The sequence below is a fragment of the Channa argus genome, unplaced genomic scaffold (assembly GCF_033026475.1).
Source record: "Channa argus isolate prfri unplaced genomic scaffold, Channa argus male v1.0 Contig087, whole genome shotgun sequence".
Lineage (NCBI taxonomy): Eukaryota > Metazoa > Chordata > Actinopteri > Anabantiformes > Channidae > Channa > Channa argus.
In genome coordinates, this window is record NW_027125306.1 from 25,183 (window position 1) to 40,688 (window position 15,506).

Here is a 15,506-nt window from a genome sequence, read left to right on the forward strand (position 1 = left end):
CCTCAACAGGTAACTCAAAACTGAAATTGAACGACGACCATTGCAAGCATGTGTAAGAACTCAGTCAACCCACTGACACAGCTTGAGTGTGAATGTCATCTTAAAATAACAACAATTGTGTTTCTTCCTGGTTTCAGGCCAGGGACCTTTCACGTGTGAGGCGAACTTGATAACCGCTAAACCACAGAAATCGGCGACTTTGACGAGCTACTTCAGAGCGTAGCTTCCCAGCAAGAAGAATACCACGGTCGTGGAAGTTTACTCCTCAGGGGTTTTGGGATGAAAGGATCTTTATCGAACTTTGTAGTACTAAAACCAAAAGTGTTGCCTTTCTAATTGTTAGAGCTGAGACAACCCCTTTTACAAGGCAATCCACCCAGACTGACTGTGCACATGATAATGGATAGCAAAAGGGTTTCTGCCTGATTTCGAACGAGGGACCTTTATGCATGTTAGGCCAAGGTGATATCCACTACACTACAGAATTTAGCCACGTAGGGTATTACTTTCAGAGGGTAGCATCTAACCACAAAGCGACACATTATCGTGCAAGGTCGACTCTAAGGGGCTTTCCAAAATCCTAGTGCACAATAGGTACTTTGTCAGCTTAATGGGGACCATGCTCATATGTGGAGGCTGATCGGTCCAATGCTAAGCCAGTGTAGCGTGGAGAGGGGATTGAAGCTGTGGTAATTGACATCCTAGGGCTGCTTCTTCAGTGCAGCTGTTTTTCATGGGAGAAACAAAGGCTGTTTAGAAATTGGTTCTTAACAATCTTCTGTAGTCTCGCAAAACCCTTTTTGATTTCTTTGACCAATTTGCACATGCTGTTTGCCATATCGCGTCCAACAAGAAGAGGGCGCGCAATTGTAGTCAACAGATACTCAAAACTGAAATTGAATAACGACCATTGCAACTTTAGCCAGTAATCGTCCGCTCTGTCAAAGACACAGCCTTTTTTCGGCGACTACTCTGGAGTGACTGCAAAAGATCTAACAGGCAAAAGCAGGCTTTCATATTTAGGCCCGTAGGTCACGTTCCTTTTCAAATGCAGATTGACGGAGAACGTAGGAGCGTAATTTGACAATTGATTCATTTTTGTCCAACCTTGAGCGAGTAAAAGTAATGGCATCAGAACGGCGTAACTACACCAGGGGCATGGCCGGGGGCAGTGCTGTTCCAGTCCTCGTTAGTATAGTGGACAGGATCTCCGCCTGTTGTAATTGACATCCCAGGGCTGCTGCTGCAAGTGCAGCTATTTTTCATGGGAGAAAGTCTCTATTTCGATTAATAGTATGTGGTGGCTTTGTCCAAACTGAGTCTGTTTAGAAATTGGTTCTTAACTTTCTTCTGTAGTCTCGCATAACCCTTTTCGATTTCTTTGACCAATTTGCACTTGCTGCTTGCCCTTTTCGATTTCTTTGACCAATTTGCACATGCTGTTTGCCATATCGCGTGCACCAAGAAGAGGGCATGCAATTGCAGGAAAGGAACTCCTCAACAGGTACTCAAAACTGAAATTGAACGACGACCATTGCAACTTTAGCCAGTAATGGTCCACTCAGTCAAAGGCACACAGCCTTTGTCCAGCGACTACTCTGGCGAGACTGCAAACGAGCAGTGCTTTTCCAGTCCTCGTTAGTATAGTGGACAGTATCTCCGCCTGTCACGCGGAAGACCGGGGTTCGATTCCCCGACGGGGAGAGTCTTTTTGCCTTTGTCCCGGACAGTTGAAATTTCCCACAATACGTCTTTGGCTTGGTTGAGGAGGCTTGCATTTGCAAATGATGGCCAGAAGAAGTCATCGGTTGTTGTGCCGAAATAGCTCAATTGGGAGAGCGTTAGACTGAAGATCTGAAGGTCCCTGGTTCGATCCCGGGTTTCGGCATTACACCACCTCTGTCCGGCTTACGATGCCAAGAGGCCCCTAAACTTTTGTTTTTGTACTTAAGACGGTTCGGAAGGTAGTCTCTATGTGTGCCATTCTGTGATTTCAGGTTGTTTTACGGAGCAAGCATGTGGAAGAACTTAGTCAACCCACTGACACAGCTTGAGTGTGAATGTCATCTTAAAATAACAACAATTGTGTTTCTGCCTGATTTCAGGCTAGGGACCTTTCACGTGTGAGGCGAACTTGATAACCGCTACACCACAGATACCGGCGACTTTGACGGGCTACTTCAGAGCGTAGGCAAAAGCAGGCTTTCACATTCAGGCCCGTAGGTAACGTTCCTTTTCAAATGCAGATTGCCGGAGAACGTAGGGGCGTAATTTGACAAGTGATGCATTTTTATCCAACCTTGTGCGAGTAAAACTAATGGCATCAGAACAGCGTAACTACACCAGGGGCATGGCCGGGGCCAGTGCTGTTCCAGTCCTCATTAGTATGGTGGACAGTATCTCCGCCTGTTGTAATGGACATCCTAGGGCTGCTGCTGCAAGTGCAGCTATTTTTCATGGGAGAAAGTCTCTATTTCAATTAATAGTATGTTGTGGCTTTGTCCAAGCTGAGGCTGTTTAGAAATTGGTTCTTAACTTTCTTCTGTAATCTCGCATAACCCTTTTCGATTTCTTTGACCAATTTGCACTTGCTGCTTGCCCTTTTCGATTTCTTTGACCAATTTTGCACATGCTGTTTGCCATATTGCGTGCATCAAGAATAGGGCATCCAATTGCAGGAAAGGAACTCCTCAACAGGTACTCAAAACTGAAATTGAATAACGACCATTGCAACTTTAGCCAGTAATCGTCCGCTCTGTCAAAGACACAGCCTTTTTTCGGCGACTACTCTGGAGTGACTGCAAAAGATCTAACAGGCAAAAGCAGGTTTTCACATTCAGGCCCGTAGGTAACGTTCCTTTTCAAATGCAGATTGACGGAGAACGTAGGAGCGTAATTTGACAATTGATTCATTTTTGTCCAACCTTGAGCGAGTAAAAGTAATGGCATCAGAACGGCGTAACTACACCAGGGGCATGGCCGGGGGCAGTGCTGTTCCAGTCCTCGTTAGTATAGTGGACAGTATCTCCGCCTTTTGTAATTGACATCCTAGGGCTGCTGCTGCAAGTGCAGCTATTTTTCATGGGAGAAAGTCTCTATTTCGATTAATAGTATGTGGTGGCTTTGTCCAAAGTGAGGCTGTTTAGAAATTGGTTCTTAACGTTCTTCTGTAGTCTCGCATAACCCTTTTCGATTTCTTTGACCAATTTGCACATGCTGTTTGCCATATCGCGTGCACCAAGAAGAGGGCATGCAATTGCAGGAAAGGAACTCCTCAACAGGTAACTCAAAACTGAAATTGAACGACGACCATTGCAAGCATGTGTAAGAACTCAGTCAACCCACTGACACAGCTTGAGTGTGAATGTCATCTTAAAATAACAACAATTGTGTTTCTTCCTGGTTTCAGGCCAGGGACCTTTCACGTGTGAGGCGAACTTGATAACCGCTAAACCACAGAAATCGGCGACTTTGACGAGCTACTTCAGAGCGTAGCTTCCCAGCAAGAAGAATACCACGGTCGTGGAAGTTTACTCCTCAGGGGTTTTGGGATGAAAGGATCTTTATCGAACTTTGTAGTACTAAAACCAAAAGTGTTGCCTTTCTAATTGTTAGAGCTGAGACAACCCCTTTTACAAGGCAATCCACCCAGACTGACTGTGCACATGATAATGGATAGCAAAAGGGTTTCTGCCTGATTTCGAACGAGGTACCTTTATGCATGTTAGGCCAAGGTGATATCCACTACACTACAGAATTTAGCCACGTAGGGTATTACTTTCAGAGGGTAGCATCTAACCACAAAGCGACACATTATCGTGCAAGGTCGACTCTAAGGGGCTTTCCAAAATCCTAGTGCACAATAGGTACTTTCTCAGCTTAATGGGGACCATGCTCATATGTGGAGGCTGATCGGTCCAATGCTAAGCCAGTGTAGCGTGGAGAGGGGATTGAAGCTGTGGTAATTGACATCCTAGGGCTGCTTCTTCAGTGCAGCTGTTTTTCATATGAGAAACAAAGGCTGTTTAGAAATTGGTTCTTAACAATCTTCTGTAGTCTCGCAAAACCCTTTTTGATTTCTTTGACCAATTTGCACATGCTGTTTGCCATATCGCGTCCAACAAGAAGAGGGCGCGCAATTGTAGTCAACAGATACTCAAAACTGAAATTGAATAACGACCATTGCAACTTTAGCCAGTAATCGTCCGCTCTGTCAAAGACACAGCCTTTTTTCGGCGACTACTTTGGAGTGACTGCAAAAGATCTAACAGGCAAAAGCAGGTTTTCACATTCAGGCCCGTAGGTAACGTTCCTTTTCAAATGCAGATTGACGGAGAACGTAGGAGCGTAATTTGACAAGTGATGCATTTTTGTCCAACCTTGAGCGATTAAAAGTAATGGCATCAGAACAGCGTAACTACACCAGGGGCATGGCCGGGGCCAGTGCTGTTCCAGTCCTCGTTAGTATAGTGTACAGGATCTCCGCCTGTTGTAATTGACATCCTAGGGCTGCTGCTGCACGTGCAGCTATTTTTCATTGGAGAAAGTCTCTATTTCGATTAATAGTATGTGGTGGCTTTGTCCAAACGGAAGCTGTTTAGAAATTGGTTCTTAACTTTCTTCTGTAGTCTCGCATAACCCTTTTCGATTTCTTTGACCAATTTGCACATGCTGTTTGCCATATCGCGTGCACCAAGAAGAGGGCATGCAATTGCAGGAAAGGAACTCCTCAACAGGTAACTCAAAACTGAAATTGAACGACGACGACCATTAGTCAACCCACTGACACAGCTTGAGTGTGAATGTCATCTTAAAATAACAACAATTGTGTTTCTGCCTGGTTTCAGGCCAGGGACCTTTCACGTGTGAGGCGAACTTGATAACCGCTAAACCACAGAAATCGGCGACTTTGACGAGCTACTTCAGAGCGTAGCTTCCCAGCAAGAAGAATACCACGGTCGTGGAAGTTTACTCCTCAGGGGTTTTGGGATGAAAGGATCTTTATCGAACTTTGTAGTACTAAAACCAAAAGTGTTGCCTTTCTAATTGTTAGAGCTGAGACAACCCCTTTTACAAGGCAATCCACCCAGACTGACTGTGCACATGATAATGGATAGCAAAAGGGTTTCTGCCTGATTTCGAACGAGGGACCTTTATGCATGTTAGGCCAAGGTGATATCCACTACACTACAGAATTTAGCCACGTAGGGTATTACTTTCAGAGGGTAGCATCTAACCACAAAGCGACACATTATCGTGCAAGGTCGACTCTAAGGGGCTTTCCAAAATCCTAGTGCACAATAGGTACTTTGTCAGCTTAATGGGGACCATGCTCATATATGGAGGCTGATCGGTCCAATGCTAAGCCAGTGTAGCGTGGAGAGGGGATTGAAGCTGTGGTAATTGACATCCTAGGGCTGCTTCTTCAGTGCAGCTGTTTTTCATGGGAGAAACAAAGGCTGTTTAGAAATTGGTTCTTAACAATCTTCTGTAGTCTCGCAAAACCCTTTTTGATTTCTTTGACCAATTTGCACATGCTGTTTGCCATATCGCGTCCAACAAGAAGAGGGCGCGCAATTGTAGTCAACAGATACTCAAAACTGAAATTGAATAACGACCATTGCAACTTTAGCCAGTAATCGTCCGCTCTGTCAAAGACACAGCCTTTTTTCGGCGACTACTCTGGAGTGACTGCAAAAGATCTAACAGGCAAAAGCAGGCTTTCATATTTAGGCCCGTAGGTAACGTTCCTTTTCAAATGCAGATTGACGGAGAACGTAGGAGCGTAATTTGACAATTGATTCATTTTTGTCCAACCTTGAGCGAGTAAAAGTAATGGCATCAGAACGGCGTAACTACACCAGGGGCATGGCCGGGGGCAGTGCTGTTCCAGTCCTCGTTAGTATAGTGGACAGGATCTCCGCCTGTTGTAATTGACATCCTAGGGCTGCTGCTGCAAGTGCAGCTATTTTTCATGGGAGAAAGTCTCTATTTCGATTAATAGTATGTGGTGGCTTTGTCCAAACTGAGGCTGTTTAGAAATTGGTTCTTAACTTTCTTCTGTAGTCTCGCATAACCCTTTTCGATTTCTTTGACCAATTTGCACTTGCTGCTTGCCCTTTTCGATTTCTTTGACCAATTTGCACATGCTGTTTGCCATATCGCGTGCACCAAGAAGAGGGCATGCAATTGCAGGAAAGGAACTCCTCAACAGGTACTCAAAACTGAAATTGAACGACGACCATTGCAACTTTAGCCAGTAATGGTCCGCTCAGTCAAAGGCACACAGCCTTTGTCCAGCGACTACTCTGGCGAGACTGCAAACGAGCAGTGCTTTTCCAGTCCTCGTTAGTATAGTGGACAGTATCTCCGCCTGTCACGCGGAAGACCGGGGTTCGATTCCCCGACGGGGAGAGTCTTTTTGCCTTTGTCCCGGACAGTTGAAATTTCCCACAATACGTCTTTGGCTTGGTTGAGGAGGCTTGCATTTGCAAATGATGGCCAGAAGAAGTCATCGGTTGTTGTGCCGAAATAGCTCAATTGGGAGAGCGTTAGACTGAAGATCTGAAGGTCCCTGGTTCGATCCCGGGTTTCGGCATTACACCACCTCTGTCCGGCTTACGATGCCAAGAGGCCCCTAAACTTTTGTTTTTGTACTTAAGACGGTTCGGAAGGTAGTCTCTATGTGTGCCATTCTGTGATTTCAGGTTGTTTTACGGAGCAAGCATGTGGAAGAACTTAGTCAACCCACTGACACAGCTTGAGTGTGAATGTCATCTTAAAATAACAACAATTGTGTTTCTGCCTGATTTCAGGCTAGGGACCTTTCACGTGTGAGGCGAACTTGATAACCGCTACACCACAGATACCGGCGACTTTGACGGGCTACTTCAGAGCGTAGGCAAAAGCAGGCTTTCACATTCAGGCCCGTAGGTAACGTTCCTTTTCAAATGCAGATTGCCGGAGAACGTAGGGGCGTAATTTGACAAGTGATGCATTTTTATCCAACCTTGTGCGAGTAAAACTAATGGCATCAGAACGGCGTAACTACACCAGGGGCATGGCCGGGGCCAGTGCTGTTCCAGTCCTCATTAGTATGGTGGACAGTATCTCCGCCTGTTGTAATGGACATCCTAGGGCTGCTGCTGCAAGTGCAGCTATTTTTCATGGGAGAAAGTCTCTATTTCAATTAATAGTATGTTGTGGCTTTGTCCAAGCTGAGGCTGTTTAGAAATTGGTTCTTAACTTTCTTCTGTAATCTCGCAAAACCCTTTTCGATTTCTTTGACCAATTTGCACTTGCTGCTTGCCCTTTTCGATTTCTTTGACCAATTTTGCACATGCTGTTTGCCATATTGCGTGCATCAAGAATAGGGCATCCAATTGCAGGAAAGGAACTCCTCAACAGGTACTCAAAACTGAAATTGAATAACGACCATTGCAACTTTAGCCAGTAATCGTCCGCTCTGTCAAAGACACAGCCTTTTTTCGGCGACTACTCTGGAGTGACTGCAAAAGATCTAACAGGCAAAAGCAGGTTTTCACATTCAGGCCCGTAGGTAACGTTCCTTTTCAAATGCAGATTGACGGAGAACGTAGGAGCGTAATTTGACAATTGATTCATTTTTGTCCAACCTTGAGCGAGTAAAAGTAATGGCATCAGAACGGCGTAACTACACCAGGGGCATGGCCGGGGGCAGTGCTGTTCCAGTCCTCGTTAGTATAGTGGACAGTATCTCCGCCTTTTGTAATTGACATCCTAGGGCTGCTGCTGCAAGTGCAGCTATTTTTCATGGGAGAAAGTCTCTATTTCGATTAATAGTATGTGGTGGCTTTGTCCAAAGTGAGGCTGTTTAGAAATTGGTTCTTAACGTTCTTCTGTAGTCTCGCATAACCCTTTTCGATTTCTTTGACCAATTTGCACATGCTGTTTGCCATATCGCGTGCACCAAGAAGAGGGCATGCAATTGCAGGAAAGGAACTCCTCAACAGGTAACTCAAAACTGAAATTGAACGACGACCATTGCAAGCATGTGTAAGAACTCAGTCAACCCACTGACACAGCTTGAGTGTGAATGTCATCTTAAAATAACAACAATTGTGTTTCTTCCTGGTTTCAGGCCAGGGACCTTTCACGTGTGAGGCGAACTTGATAACCGCTAAACCACAGAAATCGGCGACTTTGACGAGCTACTTCAGAGCGTAGCTTCCCAGCAAGAAGAATACCACGGTCGTGGAAGTTTACTCCTCAGGGGTTTTGGGATGAAAGGATCTTTATCGAACTTTGTAGTACTAAAACCAAAAGTGTTGCCTTTCTAATTGTTAGAGCTGAGACAACCCCTTTTACAAGGCAATCCACCCAGACTGACTGTGCACATGATAATGGATGGCAAAAGGGTTTCTGCCTGATTTCGAACGAGGTACCTTTATGCATGTTAGGCCAAGGTGATATCCACTACACTACAGAATTTAGCCACGTAGGGTATTACTTTCAGAGGGTAGCATCTAACCACAAAGCGACACATTATCGTGCAAGGTCGACTCTAAGGGGCTTTCCAAAATCCTAGTGCACAATAGGTACTTTCTCAGCTTAATGGGGACCATGCTCATATGTGGAGGCTGATCGGTCCAATGCTAAGCCAGTGTAGCGTGGAGAGGGGATTGAAGCTGTGGTAATTGACATCCTAGGGCTGCTTCTTCAGTGCAGCTGTTTTTCATATGAGAAACAAAGGCTGTTTAGAAATTGGTTCTTAACAATCTTCTGTAGTCTCGCAAAACCCTTTTTGATTTCTTTGACCAATTTGCACATGCTGTTTGCCATATCGCGTCCAACAAGAAGAGGGCGCGCAATTGTAGTCAACAGATACTCAAAACTGAAATTGAATAACGACCATTGCAACTTTAGCCAGTAATCGTCCGCTCTGTCAAAGACACAGCCTTTTTTCGGCGACTACTTTGGAGTGACTGCAAAAGATCTAACAGGCAAAAGCAGGTTTTCACATTCAGGCCCGTAGGTAACGTTCCTTTTCAAATGCAGATTGACGGAGAACGTAGGAGCGTAATTTGACAAGTGATGCATTTTTGTCCAACCTTGAGCGATTAAAAGTAATGGCATCAGAACAGCGTAACTACACCAGGGGCATGGCCGGGGGCAGTGCTGTTCCAGTCCTCGTTAGTATAGTGTACAGGATCTCCGCCTGTTGTAATTGACATCCTAGGGCTGCTGCTGCACGTGCAGCTATTTTTCATTGGAGAAAGTCTCTATTTCGATTAATAGTATGTGGTGGCTTTGTCCAAACGGAAGCTGTTTAGAAATTGGTTCTTAACTTTCTTCTGTAGTCTCGCATAACCCTTTTCGATTTCTTTGACCAATTTGCACATGCTGTTTGCCATATCGCGTGCACCAAGAAGAGGGCATGCAATTGCAGGAAAGGAACTCCTCAACAGGTAACTCAAAACTGAAATTGAACGACGACGACCATTAGTCAACCCACTGACACAGCTTGAGTGTGAATGTCATCTTAAAATAACAACAATTGTGTTTCTGCCTGGTTTCAGGCCAGGGACCTTTCACGTGTGAGGCGAACTTGATAACCGCTAAACCACAGAAATCGGCGACTTTGACGAGCTACTTCAGAGCGTAGCTTCCCAGCAAGAAGAATACCACGGTCGTGGAAGTTTACTCCTCAGGGGTTTTGGGATGAAAGGATCTTTATCGAACTTTGTAGTATTAAAACCAAAAGTGTTGCCTTTCTAATTGTTAGAGCTGAGACAACCCCTTTTACAAGGCAATCCACCCAGACTGACTGTGCACATGATAATGGATAGCAAAAGGGTTTCTGCCTGATTTCGAACGAGGTACCTTTATGCATGTTAGGCCAAGGTGATATCCACTACACTACAGAATTTAGCCACGTAGGGTATTACTTTCAGAGGGTAGCATCTAACCACAAAGCGACACATTATCGTGCAAGGTCGACTCTAAGGGGCTTTCCAAAATCCTAGTGCACAATAGGTACTTTCTCAGCTTAATGGGGACCATGCTCATATGTGGAGGCTGATCGGTCCAATGCTAAGCCAGTGTAGCGTGGAGAGGGGATTGAAGCTGTGGTAATTGACATCCTAGGGCTGCTTCTTCAGTGCAGCTGTTTTTCATATGAGAAACAAAGGCTGTTTAGAAATTGGTTCTTAACAATCTTCTGTAGTCTCGCAAAACCCTTTTTGATTTCTTTGACCAATTTGCACATGCTGTTTGCCATATCGCGTCCAACAAGAAGAGGGCGCGCAATTGTAGTCAACAGATACTCAAAACTGAAATTGAATAACGACCATTGCAACTTTAGCCAGTAATCGTCCGCTCTGTCAAAGACACAGCCTTTTTTCGGCGACTACTCTGGAGTGACTGCAAAAGATCTAACAGGCAAAAGCAGGCTTTCATATTTAGGCCCGTAGGTAACGTTCCTTTTCAAATGCAGATTGACGGAGAACGTAGGAGCGTAATTTGACAATTGATTCATTTTTGTCCAACCTTGAGCGAGTAAAAGTAATGGCATCAGAACGGCGTAACTACACCAGGGGCATGGCCGGGGGCAGTGCTGTTCCAGTCCTCGTTAGTATAGTGGACAGGATCTCCGCCTGTTGTAATTGACATCCTAGGGCTGCTGCTGCAAGTGCAGCTATTTTTCATGGGAGAAAGTCTCTATTTCGATTAATAGTATGTGGTGGCTTTGTCCAAACTGAGGCTGTTTAGAAATTGGTTCTTAACTTTCTTCTGTAGTCTCGCATAACCCTTTTCGATTTCTTTGACCAATTTGCACTTGCTGCTTGCCCTTTTCGATTTCTTTGACCAATTTGCACATGCTGTTTGCCATATCGCGTGCACCAAGAAGAGGGCATGCAATTGCAGGAAAGGAACTCCTCAACAGGTACTCAAAACTGAAATTGAACGACGACCATTGCAACTTTAGCCAGTAATGGTCCGCTCAGTCAAAAGCACACAGCCTTTGTCCAGCGACTACTCTGGCGAGACTGCAAACGAGCAGTGCTTTTCCAGTCCTCGTTAGTATAGTGGACAGTATCTCCGCCTGTCACGCGGAAGACCGGGGTTCGATTCCCCGACGGGGAGAGTCTTTTTGCCTTTGTCCCGGACAGTTGAAATTTCCCACAATACGTCTTTGGCTTGGTTGAGGAGGCTTGCATTTGCAAATGATGGCCAGAAGAAGTCATCGGTTGTTGTGCCGAAATAGCTCAATTGGGAGAGCGTTAGACTGAAGATCTGAAGGTCCCTGGTTCGATCCCGGGTTTCGGCATTACACCACCTCTGTCCGGCTTACGATGCCAAGAGGCCCCTAAACTTTTGTTTTTGTACTTAAGACGGTTCGGAAGGTAGTCTCTATGTGTGCCATTCTGTGATTTCAGGTTGTTTTACGGAGCAAGCATGTGGAAGAACTTAGTCAACCCACTGACACAGCTTGAGTGTGAATGTCATCTTAAAATAACAACAATTGTGTTTCTGCCTGATTTCAGGCTAGGGACCTTTCACGTGTGAGGCGAACTTGATAACCGCTACACCACAGATACCGGCGACTTTGACGGGCTACTTCAGAGCGTAGGCAAAAGCAGGCTTTCACATTCAGGCCCGTAGGTAACGTTCCTTTTCAAATGCAGATTGCCGGAGAACGTAGGGGCGTAATTTGACAAGTGATGCATTTTTATCCAACCTTGTGCGAGTAAAACTAATGGCATCAGAACGGCGTAACTACACCAGGGGCATGGCCGGGGCCAGTGCTGTTCCAGTCCTCATTAGTATGGTGGACAGTATCTCCGCCTGTTGTAATGGACATCCTAGGGCTGCTGCTGCAAGTGCAGCTATTTTTCATGGGAGAAAGTCTCTATTTCAATTAATAGTATGTTGTGGCTTTGTCCAAGCTGAGGCTGTTTAGAAATTGGTTCTTAACTTTCTTCTGTAATCTCGCAAAACCCTTTTCGATTTCTTTGACCAATTTGCACTTGCTGCTTGCCCTTTTCGATTTCTTTGACCAATTTTGCACATGCTGTTTGCCATATTGCGTGCATCAAGAATAGGGCATCCAATTGCAGGAAAGGAACTCCTCAACAGGTACTCAAAACTGAAATTGAATAACGACCATTGCAACTTTAGCCAGTAATCGTCCGCTCTGTCAAAGACACAGCCTTTTTTCGGCGACTACTCTGGAGTGACTGCAAAAGATCTAACAGGCAAAAGCAGGTTTTCACATTCAGGCCCGTAGGTAACGTTCCTTTTCAAATGCAGATTGACGGAGAACGTAGGAGCGTAATTTGACAATTGATTCATTTTTGTCCAACCTTGAGCGAGTAAAAGTAATGGCATCAGAACGGCGTAACTACACCAGGGGCATGGCCGGGGGCAGTGCTGTTCCAGTCCTCGTTAGTATAGTGGACAGTATCTCCGCCTTTTGTAATTGACATCCTAGGGCTGCTGCTGCAAGTGCAGCTATTTTTCATGGGAGAAAGTCTCTATTTCGATTAATAGTATGTGGTGGCTTTGTCCAAAGTGAGGCTGTTTAGAAATTGGTTCTTAACGTTCTTCTGTAGTCTCGCATAACCCTTTTCGATTTCTTTGACCAATTTGCACATGCTGTTTGCCATATCGCGTGCACCAAGAAGAGGGCATGCAATTGCAGGAAAGGAACTCCTCAACAGGTAACTCAAAACTGAAATTGAACGACGACGACCATTAGTCAACCCACTGACACAGCTTGAGTGTGAATGTCATCTTAAAATAACAACAATTGTGTTTCTGCCTGGTTTCAGGCCAGGGACCTTTCACGTGTGAGGCGAACTTGATAACCGCTAAACCACAGAAATCGGCGACTTTGACGAGCTACTTCAGAGCGTAGCTTCCCAGCAAGAAGAATACCACGGTCGTGGAAGTTTACTCCTCAGGGGTTTTGGGATGAAAGGATCTTTATCGAACTTTGTAGTACTAAAACCAAAAGTGTTGCCTTTCTAATTGTTAGAGCTGAGACAACCCCTTTTACAAGGCAATCCACCCAGACTGACTGTGCACATGATAATGGATAGCAAAAGGGCTTCTGCCTGATTTCGAACGAGGGACCTTTATGCATGTTAGGCCAAGGTGATATCCACTACACTACAGAATTTAGCCACGTAGGGTATTACTTTCAGAGGGTAGCATCTAACCACAAAGCGACACATTATCGTGCAAGGTCGACTCTAAGGGGCTTTCCAAAATCCTAGTGCACAATAGGTACTTTGTCAGCTTAATGGGGACCATGCTCATATGTGGAGGCTGATCGGTCCAATGCTAAGCCAGTGTAGCGTGGAGAGGGGATTGAAGCTGTGGTAATTGACATCCTAGGGCTGCTTCTTCAGTGCAGCTGTTTTTCATGGGAGAAACAAAGGCTGTTTAGAAATTGGTTCTTAACAATCTTCTGTAGTCTCGCAAAACCCTTTTTGATTTCTTTGACCAATTTGCACATGCTGTTTGCCATATCGCGTCCAACAAGAAGAGGGCGCGCAATTGTAGTCAACAGATACTCAAAACTGAAATTGAATAACGACCATTGCAACTTTAGCCAGTAATCGTCCGCTCTGTCAAAGACACAGCCTTTTTTCGGCGACTACTATGGAGTGACTGCAAAAGATCTAACAGGCAAAAGCAGGCTTTCATATTTAGGCCCGTAGGTAACGTTCCTTTTCAAATGCAGATTGACGGAGAACGTAGGAGCGTAATTTGACAATTGATTCATTTTTGTCCAACCTTGAGCGAGTAAAAGTAATGGCATCAGAACGGCGTAACTACACCAGGGGCATGGCCGGGGGCAGTGCTGTTCCAGTCCTCGTTAGTATAGTGGACAGGATCTCCGCCTGTTGTAATTGACATCCTAGGGCTGCTGCTGCAAGTGCAGCTATTTTTCATGGGAGAAAGTCTCTATTTCGATTAATAGTATGTGGTGGCTTTGTCCAAACTGAGGCTGTTTAGAAATTGGTTCTTAACTTTCTTCTGTAGTCTCGCATAACCCTTTTCGATTTCTTTGACCAATTTGCACTTGCTGCTTGCCCTTTTCGATTTCTTTGACCAATTTGCACATGCTGTTTGCCATATCGCGTGCACCAAGAAGAGGGCATGCAATTGCAGGAAAGGAACTCCTCAACAGGTACTCAAAACTGAAATTGAACGACGACCATTGCAACTTTAGCCAGTAATGGTCCGCTCAGTCAAAGGCACACAGCCTTTGTCCAGCGACTACTCTGGCGAGACTGCAAACGAGCAGTGCTTTTCCAGTCCTCGTTAGTATAGTGGACAGTATCTCCGCCTGTCACGCGGAAGACCGGGGTTCGATTCCCCGACGGGGAGAGTCTTTTTGCCTTTGTCCCGGACAGTTGAAATTTCCCACAATACGTCTTTGGCTTGGTTGAGGAGGCTTGCATTTGCAAATGATGGCCAGAAGAAGTCATCGGTTGTTGTGCCGAAATAGCTCAATTGGGAGAGCGTTAGACTGAAGATCTGAAGGTCCCTGGTTCGATCCCGGGTTTCGGCATTACACCACCTCTGTCCGGCTTACGATGCCAAGAGGTCCCTAAACTTTTGTTTTTGTACTTAAGACGGTTCGGAAGGTAGTCTCTATGTGTGCCATTCTGTGATTTCAGGTTGTTTTACGGAGCAAGCATGTGGAAGAACTTAGTCAACCCACTGACACAGCTTGAGTGTGAATGTCATCTTAAAATAACAACAATTGTGTTTCTGCCTGATTTCAGGCTAGGGACCTTTCACGTGTGAGGCGAACTTGATAACCGCTACACCACAGATACCGGCGACTTTGACGGGCTACTTCAGAGCGTAGGCAAAAGCAGGCTTTCACATTCAGGCCCGTAGGTAACGTTCCTTTTCAAATGCAGATTGCCGGAGAACGTAGGGGCGTAATTTGACAAGTGATGCATTTTTATCCAACCTTGTGCGAGTAAAACTAATGGCATCAGAACGGCGTAACTACACCAGGGGCATGGCCGGGGCCAGTGCTGTTCCAGTCCTCATTAGTATGGTGGACAGTATCTCCGCCTGTTGTAATGGACATCCTAGGGCTGCTGCTGCAAGTGCAGCTATTTTTCATGGGAGAAAGTCTCTATTTCAATTAATAGTATGTTGTGGCTTTGTCCAAGCTGAGGCTGTTTAGAAATTGGTTCTTAACTTTCTTCTGTAATCTCGCAAAACCCTTTTCGATTTCTTTGACCAATTTGCACTTGCTGCTTGCCCTTTTCGATTTCTTTGACCAATTTTGCACATGCTGTTTGCCATATTGCGTGCATCAAGAATAGGGCATCCAATTGCAGGAAAGGAACTCCTCAACAGGTACTCAAAACTGAAATTGAATAACGACCATTGCAACTTTAGCCAGTAATCGTCCGCTCTGTCAAAGACACAGCCTTTTTTCGGCGACTACTCTGGAGTGACTGCAAAAGATCTAACAGGCAAAAGCAGGTTTT

The 15,506-nt window shown here is 45.2% G+C and overlaps 8 non-coding genes across 8 annotated transcripts; all 8 read left to right on the forward strand.

Annotated features, from left to right (window-relative positions):
• Positions 1–1,632: 1,632 nt before the first annotated feature.
• trnad-guc (transfer RNA aspartic acid (anticodon GUC)) lies at positions 1,633–1,704 on the forward strand. Its single transcript has one exon. It is a non-coding gene; the product is annotated as a tRNA-Asp (tRNA).
• A 111-nt stretch (positions 1,705–1,815) lies between these two features.
• On the forward strand, positions 1,816–1,888 carry trnaf-gaa (transfer RNA phenylalanine (anticodon GAA)). Its single transcript has one exon. It is a non-coding gene; the product is annotated as a tRNA-Phe (tRNA).
• A 4,454-nt stretch (positions 1,889–6,342) lies between these two features.
• trnad-guc (transfer RNA aspartic acid (anticodon GUC)) lies at positions 6,343–6,414 on the forward strand. The gene has a single exon. It is a non-coding gene; the product is annotated as a tRNA-Asp (tRNA).
• A 111-nt stretch (positions 6,415–6,525) lies between these two features.
• On the forward strand, positions 6,526–6,598 carry trnaf-gaa (transfer RNA phenylalanine (anticodon GAA)). Its single transcript has one exon. It is a non-coding gene; the product is annotated as a tRNA-Phe (tRNA).
• A 4,454-nt stretch (positions 6,599–11,052) lies between these two features.
• Positions 11,053–11,124, forward strand: trnad-guc (transfer RNA aspartic acid (anticodon GUC)). The gene has a single exon. It is a non-coding gene; the product is annotated as a tRNA-Asp (tRNA).
• Positions 11,125–11,235: 111 nt separating this feature from the next.
• On the forward strand, positions 11,236–11,308 carry trnaf-gaa (transfer RNA phenylalanine (anticodon GAA)). The gene has a single exon. It is a non-coding gene; the product is annotated as a tRNA-Phe (tRNA).
• A 2,999-nt stretch (positions 11,309–14,307) lies between these two features.
• On the forward strand, positions 14,308–14,379 carry trnad-guc (transfer RNA aspartic acid (anticodon GUC)). Its single transcript has one exon. It is a non-coding gene; the product is annotated as a tRNA-Asp (tRNA).
• A 111-nt stretch (positions 14,380–14,490) lies between these two features.
• On the forward strand, positions 14,491–14,563 carry trnaf-gaa (transfer RNA phenylalanine (anticodon GAA)). Its single transcript has one exon. It is a non-coding gene; the product is annotated as a tRNA-Phe (tRNA).
• The last annotated feature ends 943 nt before the right edge of the window (positions 14,564–15,506 follow it).